The sequence below is a fragment of the Asparagus officinalis genome, chromosome 8, assembly GCF_001876935.1.
Source record: "Asparagus officinalis chromosome 8, Aspof.V1, whole genome shotgun sequence".
Classification (NCBI taxonomy): Eukaryota; Viridiplantae; Streptophyta; class Magnoliopsida; order Asparagales; family Asparagaceae; genus Asparagus; species Asparagus officinalis.
In genome coordinates this window covers 89,354,881-89,367,509 of record NC_033801.1, presented here as the reverse complement: position 1 = coordinate 89,367,509, position 12,629 = coordinate 89,354,881, and the positions used below count along the sequence as shown (strand labels likewise).

The 12,629-nt window shown below is 40.5% G+C and overlaps 1 protein-coding gene across 1 annotated transcript in view; it reads right to left on the bottom strand.

The window, feature by feature from the left end:
* LOC109822407 overlaps nucleotides 1-10,987 on the bottom strand; it is a 24,310-nt gene extending 13,323 nt beyond the window's left edge. Inside the window, exon 1 of the mRNA XM_020388604.1 lies at nucleotides 10,815-10,987. The gene's annotated coding sequence lies outside the window, so the exon portion shown is untranslated. The remainder of the gene's footprint in view (nucleotides 1-10,814) is intronic.

Here is a 12,629-nt window from a genome sequence, read left to right as displayed (position 1 = left end):
ACCGTGTCGAACCTCAAGTTTGACATGGATTCCCTCGACTCAGTCCTCGAACTGATGACAGGAAGAGTATATATCTCACGGCGATGAGATATATCACTGTTTTTTATTCTTATTTCCTCTGAGAAACGAGAGTTTTGTCTGAGATCTTACTCTTGTTGTGCAGCAGAGGTGCTGTCGAAATTTTCACTGCACACAACAAGGGTCAAAAGAAAAGGTGACCAGGTGTTGGGTCTGAAGCTTGATCAATGGAGGAGATTATCAAGAAGTTGAACCCCGCGGATGTGTCAACTTTGATGAAGCTGATGAAGTTGTCGGTTGGTGAGAACGCGACAAAACCATCCAAGAAGTTAGAACTTCCTACCATAGATCTGAAGCTTGATGGACCGGGTACTTACCTGAGCTGGTCACGACGGGTGAGATATACCCTTGCAGGGAGGAACCTGGAGGGTTATCTGACAGGAGAGGTGACAGAGCCGGATGAGGACTCGGAGGGGAGAGATGAGTGGAAGTCCACTCACATGTTGGTATATATTTGGCTCCTCAACTCATTGGTCCAGTCGATCGTCGCCACAGTTGATGGCATTAAGAAGGTGAAGGACGTCTGGGAGAAGTTAAGGACCTATGATGGAGTAGGAAATAACCTGCGGGTGTTTCGGGAGAAATCGACGCCACAGTCCAGGGAGAGTGGACTGTACAGGAGTATGCCACAGAGTTGGAACGTCTGTGGCTAGATTATGATCACTTCTCACCTCGGGCGAGCTGTAAGGACCCGGGATGTAAAGAGCGGGAGGTCTTCCTACAGGAGAGGACTATGGTATTCCTCAAGGGATTGACATCAGAGTTCGCTTAGCGAATTGCATTGCTGCTCGCTCATCCGAAGATTCCCACGCTTGAGAAGGCTGTCTCTGCTATGATCCAGGAGGAGACTCGTATTAGGCTGCAGGTGGGGACAGGTGGATTTCCTATGGTGAAGTCAGCACTGGCAGCCTCTAGCAACACTGGATCTAGGGGAGAGACTCGACAGTGCTACAACTGCGGTGCGGTGTGGTCATCTAAGACATGCTTGCACCAAGCCACCCAAGGAAGGAGATTCGGGTGGACGTGGACAGTTCGGAGGTCGTGGTCGTGGTCGTGGGGGTTGACGAGGTGGAAGAGGAGCAGGGAACCGGACGAATCTGATGGTAGCAGAGGAAGAAGAAGCTGAGGTGGTCTTTACTGAGGAGGATCGTGCTCTCCTGGCGATACTCAGGAGGAAGCAGCAAGTAGCAGGGGACGGAGACTTGAGGAGTGGAACTGAGGAGGCATCCACTTCGTTTTTCGCTAGAGGCAACACTGCTACCTATACTCATCCGACCAGAGGTACTGATGACATACATGCTTTTGCTTCTATGTCTCCCGACAGATCATCATAATGGATAGTCGACTCCGGTGCGTCTCGACATGTGACAGGTAATGCTAGTGAGTTTTCATCATATACTCACTTAGAATCACCTGATAGTATTCAAACAACTGATGGTACATTTCAACCGGTGGTTGGTAATGGTACAGTCGATTGTACTGGTTCTGTAACTTTGTCCAATGTTTTGCATGCTCCTTCCTTTCCAGTCAATCTTTTGTCCATTAGTTCTATCATCCTCCAACTAAAATGCATTATTTCTTTTGATATTCCCAAGCATCCTCCAACTAAAATGCATTATTTCTTTTGATATTCCCAAGGTGATTTTCCAGGAGAAGGGGACAGGACGGAGACTTAGGACTGACACATGGCGTAGTGGACTGTGGTATCTGGATCGTGAATGGCTGGATTCAGCATTGGTGTCAGTCGTAGAGGAAGCAGGAGTAGGCATTGTTTTAAAAAACCTCTGCCTAGTCCGCTTAGGCGTACGCCTAGGCCTAGGCGGTACCTAGGCCGCCTAACTAGCGCCTAACGCCTAGGCGGTATTTAGGCTGCCTACCTAGATATTACGAACGTTTAGATGAGCATTGTCTGCTTACGTGGATTGCACCATGTAAGCCTTGATTGTGATTTTATGTGTCATAGCATACACGTCCTCCAAACTCCATTAACCTCCAAATATGAACACCTCCACTACCTCCTCCGACCTTCAGCAAAACCTCATCGACCACCACTTAAATAAAAAAAGAAAAAAACGTCCAAAAACCGCTTAGGCGTCTACCTAGGCGACTAAGCGTTAGGCGCCAAGTCTGACGTCTAGAAGCGCCCAGCGTTTAATGTAACATTGGGAGTAGGATCTAAAATGAGTGCTGAGAGTGAGTTAATGCTTCATCACCAGCGTTTGGGACACTCATCCTTTAGTGTTTTAGGTAGATTGTATCCTTCTTTATTTGAGAAAGCAAATAAACAGAAACTTGTGTGTGATGCATGTGAGTTTGGAAAACTAGAAGCTCTTATGTTAGTTCTGATCATAGAAGTTCTCATGCATTTGACTTGGTACAGTCAGATGTTTGGGGGCCTTGTTCCACAAGTTCTATGAATGAATATAAATATTTTGTTACATTTATTAATTGTTTCTCTCGTGTTACTTGGTTATACCTGATGAAGAATAAGAGTGAAGTGTTTGGATGCTTCCAAAACTTTCATATGAATGTTCAGACTCAATACGGAGCAGTGGTCAAGGTATTGAGGTCGGATAATGGGACAGAGTATACCAACAGAACGTTTGAAGAATATTTGTCAGCTCAGGGAATATATCATCAGACAACCTGTTCATACACACCAGCTCAGAATGGGGTAGCGAAAAGGAAGAACATACATCTTTTAGAGGTTGTTAGAAGCATGATGATCTCTATGAATGTCCCAGAAACATTATGGGGGCAAGCAGTATTGACTGCAGCAGCGCTGATCAACAGAATGCCCTCGAGAGTGCTGGATTGGAAATCTCCGTGTGAGATATTGAAGGGAGATAATGGTGGGATTCTTCCACTTGAAGTGTTTGGCTGTGTGCTTTGTGAAGGACAACAGGCCATCTGTCGGGAAGCTTGCCCCTAGAGCTGTGAAGTGCATCTTTGTGAGATATTCTGCTACTCAGAAGGGATATGTTTGCTGGAACCCGGTGGAGAAAAGGTTGTTTGTGAGCATGGATGTGCACTTTTGAGAACTCGAGCCATATTACACCCGGAAGATAACTTCATCCATTGGTAACTCGCCCAATCCTAGAAGTATGAGGCGAGAGGAGGAGAATTGTGAGAGATCGGTGAACAATGTGAAGAAATCAATTTCTGTATCGATTCCTTGGGAGGGAGAATTGGTTGAGGAGCAGGAGAATAAAGAAGAAAAGAAAAATGAGACAAGAGGTGTTAGGCCCACGGTTCAGGGGGATCTATTAACCTATAGTAGGAAGGAAAAACAAATTACAGGAACAGTACCTACAGTGCCACTAGTGCTGCCAAGTCTCTTGCCAACGCCTGCCTCGACTCCTGAGACACCTACACCACCACCAGTTTCATCCCAAGGTGATAACATTCCTCTCCCTACTGATAACATTCCTCTTCCTACTCCCACACCAATATCAGTACGGAGGACTACTCGTAGTAATGCGGGAAATCCTCCCGATTTATATGGTTGGGATCTTGTCCAATTTGTATCATATTCTAACATCCACCCTGCACATGGGACATTCATTGTATCATTGGATTCTGTTACTGTACCTAACAATTGGCAGGTTGCTAAGAAGGACCCAAAGTGAAAAGCGGCTATGAACGAGGAGCTAGTAAAGAGAACAGTTGGATGTAAGTGGGTCTTCACTGTGAAGCAGAATCCAAATGGACAAGTTGAACGTTACAAGGCTCGTCTGGTGGCAAAAGGGTATAGTCAGACATATGACATCGATTATGATGAGATTTTTACACCGGTGGTAAAGATGAGCATTGTTCGGACCTTAATCTCTCTGACAGTAAATGGTGGATGAAAGCTACACCAACTAGATATGAAGAATATATTTCTTCATGGAGATCTAGTGGAGGAGGTATACATGGAGATACCACCAGGATTCGGACAGATCAGACAGTGGGAAAGGTTTGCAGATTAAAGAAGTCTCTCTATAGCCTGAAGCAATCTTCCCGTGCTTGGTTCGACAGATTCAGACGGGCTATGATAGGTATGGGATACCAGCAGATTAACGCCGATCATATCGTGTTCTTTCGACGGAGTGAAGATCACATCACCATGCTTGCAGTATATGTGGATGATATGATTATTACAGGGGATGATGAGAAGGAGATTAACCAACTCAAAGTGAGACTGGGTAAGAAATTCGAGGTGAAAAATCTTAGCTTGCTTCGATACTTTCTTGGAATAGAGATAGCTCGAGGAGCGGAAGGGATCGTTCTATCCCAGAGAAAGTATGCATTGTATCTTCTCAAAGAGACAGGAATGTTAGGGTACAAACCTGCAACTACACCGATCGACCAGAAGTTTAAGCTGGGTACTGAAGCTGGAGAACCAGTTGATCGTGACGGATACCAAAGGCTGGTGGACAGGTTGATCTATCTGAGTCACACACGTCCCGATATCTCTTTCGCAGTGAGCGTGGTGAGTCGCTACATGCATAATCCAAGGAATGGTCATATAGACGTAATGTACCAGATTCTAAGGTATTTGAAGAGTGCCCCCGGAAAAGGACTAATCTTCAAGAAGAATGAACATATGAGCATTGAGGGTTATTGTGACTCCAATTGGGCTAGCTGTGCTGATGACAGGAGGTCCACCTTAGGATATTGTATATTTATAGGAGGTAACTTGGTCTCGTGGAAGAACAAGAAGCAATCAGTGGTGGTAAAATTAACAGCTGAAGCAGAGTATAGAGCTATGGTCTTAGGAGTTGCTGAGTTACTATGGTTGAAGAGTATGCTGGTGGAGCTGAAATTGGAGCAAGGAGCTAAGATGAAATTGTGGTGTGATAACAAGTCAGCCATCAGTATCGCCAACAACCCAGTGCAGCATGATAGAACCAAACACATCGAGATCGATAGGTTCTTCATCAAAGAGAAGTTGGATAGTGGACTACTGGAGCTAAGTCATGTTTCGACTAAGGACCAGGCAGCAGATTGTCTGACTAAGCGACTTAGTTCGGTAGATATGGTTAGAGGATGTGACAAGATGGGCTTAGTGGATATCTTTCGCCGATCTTGAGGAGGAGTGTTGACATATTAGTAATATATATAGGGACTTATTTGTAAGTTGTGTTTTGTAGGGGCCTATATAAGCCCAAGAAACTTCATAATACAATTAGGTTTTTCGATAGGTTCTTCATCAAAGAGAAGTTGGATAGTGGACTACTGGAGCTAAGTCATGTTTCGACTAAGGACCAGGCAGCAGATTGTCTGACTAAGCGACTTAGTTCGGTAGATATGGTTAGAGGATGTGACAAGATGGGCTTAGTGGATATCTTTCGCCGATCTTGAGGAGGAGTGTTGACATATTAGTAATATATATAGGGACTTATTTGTAAGTTGTGTTTTGTAGGGGCCTATATAAGCCTAAGAAACTTCATAATACAATTAGGTTTTTCATATTCAATTGGTATATATATAAATATACAATAATAACAAACATAGCATCAAATATAACACAAAATTAGTTTGGTTATTTGGTCGATTTCAAATCTCCCATAGAGATGACTAGTGTTTGAACCTTAAAATCACCAATTTTGACTATATTTAATATATATATATATATATATAACTTTTCGGATGCGAAAACTTTTCGCACAGCAAACGGTGCGAAATCTTTATAGGTCGTTGGATGTGGTTGAACGGCTGAGAGTGTCATTCATCTCGTGACCACATCAACAACACAAGATAAAAGTTCTTCATCTTTTATCTGCAAAAAACATACCACAAACAAGATAAAATTCATACTATCTGCAAAAAACATACCACAACTCATGATTCTCTATTCAATCGGCTCTGTAACTTGGATGCACTTGATTGATGACTTCAGTAAGCGTATGTATTTATAAGACAAATATCTGAGATATCAAGAGCTAGCCATAATGTCTCTTCTATGTAAGGGATAAACTTGTGTTGTTGTGCAGGTTTAAACTTGTAATAGTGGCTTGTGGCTGGTCCTGATAGGTTCATGTTCTTGACTGAAGTAACACTTTGATAAGAAAATGTAAAATTGGAGATGAGAAATATTTACAGCCACAAGCCTTCAAACTTTCAAATGTGAGAAATATTTACAGCCACAAGCCTTCAAACTTTCAAACGTTAGATGGGAATAATGACAAGTGCTCCGCGAGAGAAGGAGACCCACACGAGAGGGAGAGGAGAGGCAACTGGACAAAATAAATTTCAAATGTTGCACCGATCAACATAGGTCGCTATGACTTAGGCTCTGTGTGGGGTTGTGCTTTGCTTGTTTGTTGCCACAACCAAATCCAACCATTTTAACAAAAAGGGATAAAGTTATCAAGAGCATTTATCAAATAGCCAACAATAATCATCAAAAAGCCCTAAATCAAGCAAGAAATTAAAAAGCCCTAAAATTTCAAAATCGAGCAATCAATCTAAGCCCTAAAGTTTCCCCAAATCTACCCACTTTCACAAACAACAAACAAAATGGAGGAAAACCCACTTTCACAAACAACCCACATCACAAATGATGGAAAAAAATAACAAGAATAGCAAGAATAGTAGAAGAAGATAAAAACCCGGAGTCGACCGCTGGGGCTGGGGTCTGGGTCGGATCCGGAGTCGGTCGACGGCGGGCTTAATGGCGGAGGGTTCGGATCCGAAGTCCGTCGGTCGATGACGGGTGCTGCGTCACAAGATGGGAGGCGAGAGAGTCTGGGGAGAGAGAGGAGGAGGTATGGGGAGAGAAGAGGGAGGAGAGTCTGGAGATTAGCTGAAATGAGGAGGAATGGGGTTTTGGGGAAATGTGTTGTTGATTGTAGTCCACGAGATGAATGAAACTTTGCTAGGCCCGTGCACATTCAGCATCGCAACGGCCTATAAAGATTTCAGCACGTTTGCTGTGCGAAATACGGCTTCGATCTCGTCATGACCAAAGTTCTCTCTCTCTCTCTCTCTCTCTATATATATATATATATATATATATATATATATATATGAGATTAATGGGTATCCTTGATAAGGAGGGGGATTCCCTCATTGACAATGATGTAGCATAATCCCCACCATATGAAATTCTCTCCTACTTTATTCTTTCTCCTTCGCATGGTGGGGATTGTGCCACATCATTGTGGAGGAAAATCCCCTCCTTGTCAAGGATACCCGTTAATCTATATATGTGTGCACATAGACACCCCGGTGTCCCCCTGCATGCTGGGCTAGGCTAGGGTCGGGCACTGATGAACCAACACGGACCTAGACTCTGGCTCGCCTCACTACGCCTCATGTACCTTGTAATGCGAGGCAATGACGAAACGCCCCACATTTGATGTAGCAGCGCCTTTTGCGCCTCGTGTACATCCTTATTTTGTGCAGGGTGCATGTAGTACATATCCTCATATAATTTTGTTTGTTAACATTTCAATCGAGTCTTTATACTTGATAATCCATATCCCAAAATACAAAATAAATCCATTAGGTCATTTTAGTAGCCTTCAATTTAGGACCATTACTAATCTTTTGCTTGGATATTAGTCGTCATTTAACATTTAATTTAAAAATTTATGAATATTGCTATTATGTTGGGTGTTAGCATTAGAAATTAATGCATTATATTATGCTTTTGTAGTAAGATATTATTTATCCTGACATAATTTTCATGTAAATTCTAAAAATGTGTTCTTTTGCACTTGATTGTATATATTGAAAAATTATGTGTGCGGTGTGCGCTTCGCATCACTCGGGCGCACGCATCGCGTTGCGCCTTGCACATGTGCGCGTAAAGATGCTTTGCGCCCCGCATTGTGCCTTGCGCATTGACAACACTACCCTTAAATATACCTTTTGTTTAGGACTCTTTTTACATTTAGAACTTCGACCTCTCTTCAACTCCGTCTTTTCTTCTTTGTCTCCAAGATTGAAGGTCCCTCCCTCCCTCCCTCCCTCCCTCTCTATGGAAAATTAAGGTTTGACGTTGGGAGTGGAAACTAAAGCTTCACCCATCCTTCTTCTTTGAATCAAAGTTTTCTCTCTCTCTCCCTCTCCTTCTCGTTCTCTTAGTTTCTCTCTTGTCTCTCTCTCTTTCTCTCGGTCTCTCCCTCTCACTTAGTCTTTCCTTTCTCTCAATCTCTCTCATATCTCTGTCTCTATCCCCCTCTCACTGTTAGTCTCTCTCCCTTGCTCTCAGTCTTTCCTCTCTCTCTCTCTCTCTCTCTCTCTCTCTCTCTCTCTCTCCCTCTCCCTCTCCCTCTCTCTCTCTCGAGAATCAAGTTTCTACAATCGGTTGGTGACCAAAATATCATATGTTATTTATCTTTTGTATGTTAAGACTATAGAATTTATTAAGTATGCTTAGATTGCATTTAGGAAGTCATATTACATATATGCACAACATACAATAAGGCGATCCAATATAGAAATCAGATATTCAGTACATATCCCCCGAGATTATCCCCAGTTTTCGCTATCTGACATGGATTTTTACCATCCAACACGAACCCAACATCTGACATTTCAAACCTTGCTTGGGTGTATACAAGACCATGAATGGCTAGTTATTCATTACTACGCCCTCCTTTCCTAAAGATTAAGGATCAAAAGTTATCTTATATGTAATCCACAAATTCTAGATCAAGATAATTTAGTCTTCACATTCGCTTCCTTGATTTCAATCTATGAAAATAAGTAACTGTCATATTTTTTGGTAGGGAGCCTTGGTAACATAAGTATTATCGTAGTGTGACCTCGATATTAGGAGTTCAAGTCATGGAAAAATTCTCTTATAAAAATCCAAAGTAAGGCTGTGTACATAGACCCAAAGTGATATGACCCCTTCCCAACACTACGGATAGTGGGAGTTACATGCTGCCCGGGCTACTCATAGTTAACTACTCCATTCTTGGTTCAAAAGAAACATGTATTTTATGTGAAAATTCTATGTATTACATATTACTACAAAATTCTGATCATTATTAAAGATATTGTAAAGAGGCAATTCCTTAAAAGGACCTTCATGAAACAAACATCAAGAAGCAATTTTTCATCTGTTTATTAGCCTTCTATTTTTTCCTCATCTGATAGTGAAGTCCTCTCGTAAAAATTGTGAAGCTTCGGAAAAATTCTCGTCACCCAGTCACAATTTTACTCATAATTAATATGAATAACATGTTTCCAGTTCTATAAATTAAAATTTGTACTGATTCACAGCAAGTTCATGAACATGTTCATCAATCAAAATTTCTCTCGGCCTAGATAGCATTTGCTTTCATATACCATTTCATACACGAGTTGAGTCCTTCACCTTAGATTTTAAGAGGAACCTAGAACACACATCGGGATTACTGGAGGTCAAACTAATAACTAAAAATAAATAAATAATATACTCATGATATATGACGGCTGTATCCATTTGTACTAAAGTCCCTTTGAGATGGATAAAAACTGAAGCTTACTGATCAAAAAATAAAAAATAAAAAAATGTACTGCCGCACAAAAGATTGGCCACAGGACTTAGTTCTAGTGTGAATTTCCCCTTCTTGACATAGAAATAATTATTTTGAGGAAATTGACTGCAAATAGCACTTCACTATTCATTTCAAATAAGGGAATTTCCCAATATGATCTCCCCTTATTTCCCCGAATAAATAAATAAAAAGACTAGGTTATTTTCTTCCACATTGACCTCTTTCCTTTCAATAAGAGCCAAATTCTAATGTCAACACTTCACCCCATTATCAATCACTATGCCCAATGTATGGTGTGTTTGGGAGATGACTAAGAGCAAGTACAGCAAGCTCCCAGTTGGGAGTCCTAGTCAGCAAGCTCTCAAGAGCTCTCAAGCATTTTAGAATAAAAAATTAACAAATTAAGCCTTGAGAGGCACTTCTTCTTTTATGGAGCTCCAACAAGCTCCTAGTTAGGAGCTCCAACAATATCAAAAACCCCTCTTCTATCAAAAAACCCTATCAAAAAAACCCCTCTTCTATTGCAAAGGTACAAAAGCAATGAGTTTTTTGTTAAAAAAAATTTTTTTAATAGCTTGGGAGCTCCGTGGCACAAAGCCCTAGGCTTTGTGCCACGGAAGCTCTCAGAGCTCCCTTAGGAGCTTGCTGGAGCAAGTCCAGCAAGCTCCCACCGCCACCTCAGCCTTAGGAGGTGGGGTGGGAGCTTGCTGCACTTTCCCTAAGGGAAGGGAAGGAATGAAAATTTTTTCCCTTCCTTCCCTTCCCCTTCTTTACCCCCCAATTTGGGGGTAAGATTTTAGTTTAATTTTCCTCCTCATTCCCCTCCTCTACCCTTCTAAATGGAACTCCCAAACAAAGTTAAACCAAAATTTCCCTTCCCTTTCCCTTCTCTAGCCTCCAACCAAACAGGCTATACTAAAGTCGTTTGGACACCTTAAACATAAACCAATAATTTTCAAGTTACAACTGAAAACATACCAAACTAGCAACACAATGTCATGATAATACATACATTTGGTCAAATGCTAAGAGCTACCAAAAGAGAAAAGAAAGGGGAAAAAAAAAGAGCCCACGGAGAACAGTCCTTAGAAAACCCAAAACCCACTTTGATTGCAACGTAGAATGTAATTAAGGGCAAAGAGAAAAACCCACCACCATGATCAAGCACAAAAATAGAAACTTAAATCAACAGCAGCTAATTTTAAAAAAAAGAAAAAAAGAAAAGAAAAATGGAGATCACTGAGAGATGGAGAGTACCCAGAAGAGGGATGATGGAATTCTTTGCTCCCACACCTTTGACGCTGGTCGTGGCTCCAGAACTTCGCTGGTTTTGTTTTGATAGTGAACGGTGGGCGCTTCCCTGGTTTATTTTTATTTTTATTATTTATTTCCACTGTTGAAGCTTTGAAGGGGAAATGAAAAGTTCGGGTTCTCGAGGTGCGCTCCGTTGGCTCCACACAGCCTGTTTGGTCAGGATTTAGCTGTTGGGCGCCCAACAGGAAACAAGGAATAAGCGGCCTTTTATTTTTATTTTCAAATTTGTATTCTTAGATGATCATTTTCTTGTACTCTGGAGAGAAAAAGAGAAGCGGACCTCGTATTTAACTTTGCATTTCACCAACAAAAATAATTTTGAAAACGGTAATGATATGGAATGTATGAAAAGAATTGATCGCATACTAAAAAAATTCTATCAGAACTAAAAATGTTCAACCAAAAATTTGTTTTTTGTTCGATAAAAAGTGTGAAATTCCTGTAGATTATAATGAATTTTAGAGAGAGAGAGAGATGTGGGTCACATATTATATTTGTTGGGTCCTTTTGTTTTGATGATGATTAACAAACAATTTACAACTAATGTTATTTGTCTAGTGTTTGTGCTTTGTATTTATTTTAGACAAACAATAAGTTAGAGGATGGATGGAATCGAGCATTCATGATCATATCCAATGGAGGTTGGCGGAATAGTGGTTGAAGCCTTGCAATTCAAGTTGAAGATCCAAGTTCAAGCTTCATCCGCAAGTTTACCAAGTCGAACTCATTGAAGACCTTCATCAAACTTGAGTAATTTAGTTTAGATTTTATATTATGTGTGTTAAGTACTCTAAGCTCAATATCATATACACACACATTTTATTTATGTATATATATATAGTTATGTATATATACACAAGTTTTGGTTTTATAGTTTACAAGTTTATATAAATATGAAACCTATATTATTGTTTACATATATATACATGTTTCATATTTGTTAAATGCATATTGTGCAAAAACCTTATTTTTGCATAATATTGAGTTATTAGTTTATAGACTTAACAATCATAACATACATCTTTTAGTAAGTCTATAAAATCAGTTTATAAAGTTTCAAAACATGGTTTATGTCCAATGTTAAAAACAAGTGTTTTTCATTTACATGTTTTGGACTATTTTGTAAAATGAAGAGATTTCTCTTTTGGGAGGTGTTTTTTGAAAACCAATTTTTGTAACATGTATATTATCATGTTTACAATCATTTCCCAAAGTTTTATATTTTTCTGATTTTATTTGCTTTTTTTAAAATATGTTTGAAAATTAGATTTCTGTTTTAAAATAGGCTGATAATTTGTTATCAGTCGACTGGTCAGTCGATTGATGACATCAGTCGACTGATGAATCGACTAAAGAAATCGCCTGGAATGTCAAAATTTTTTATTTTGTTTTGGTCGACTGATGAGATCATCAGTCGACTGATAAGGTCGTCAGTCGACTGATGAGCTGGAAAATACCTCTAACGGTCAACTCATTAGTCGACTGATGGAAGCCGTCAGCCAACTGATGCTGTAACGGCTAGTTTTTTCAGCCTTTTACAGATTTGGGTTTTTGGTCTTTTTGTCTTGTTTTCTTTTGGCTTTGGGGTTCCTATAAATACCCCCACATATCCTCAGTTTTATTAACTCAAGAGAATTGTTTAAAACAAGTTTAAGGGTATTTAAGTTTTGTTTAACTTTGTTTAAGAGTTTGTTTGTGAAGAAACTTTCACAAGAGCTTGGGGAGATCATCTATTGGTGTTTGAGCATTCAACTCTTC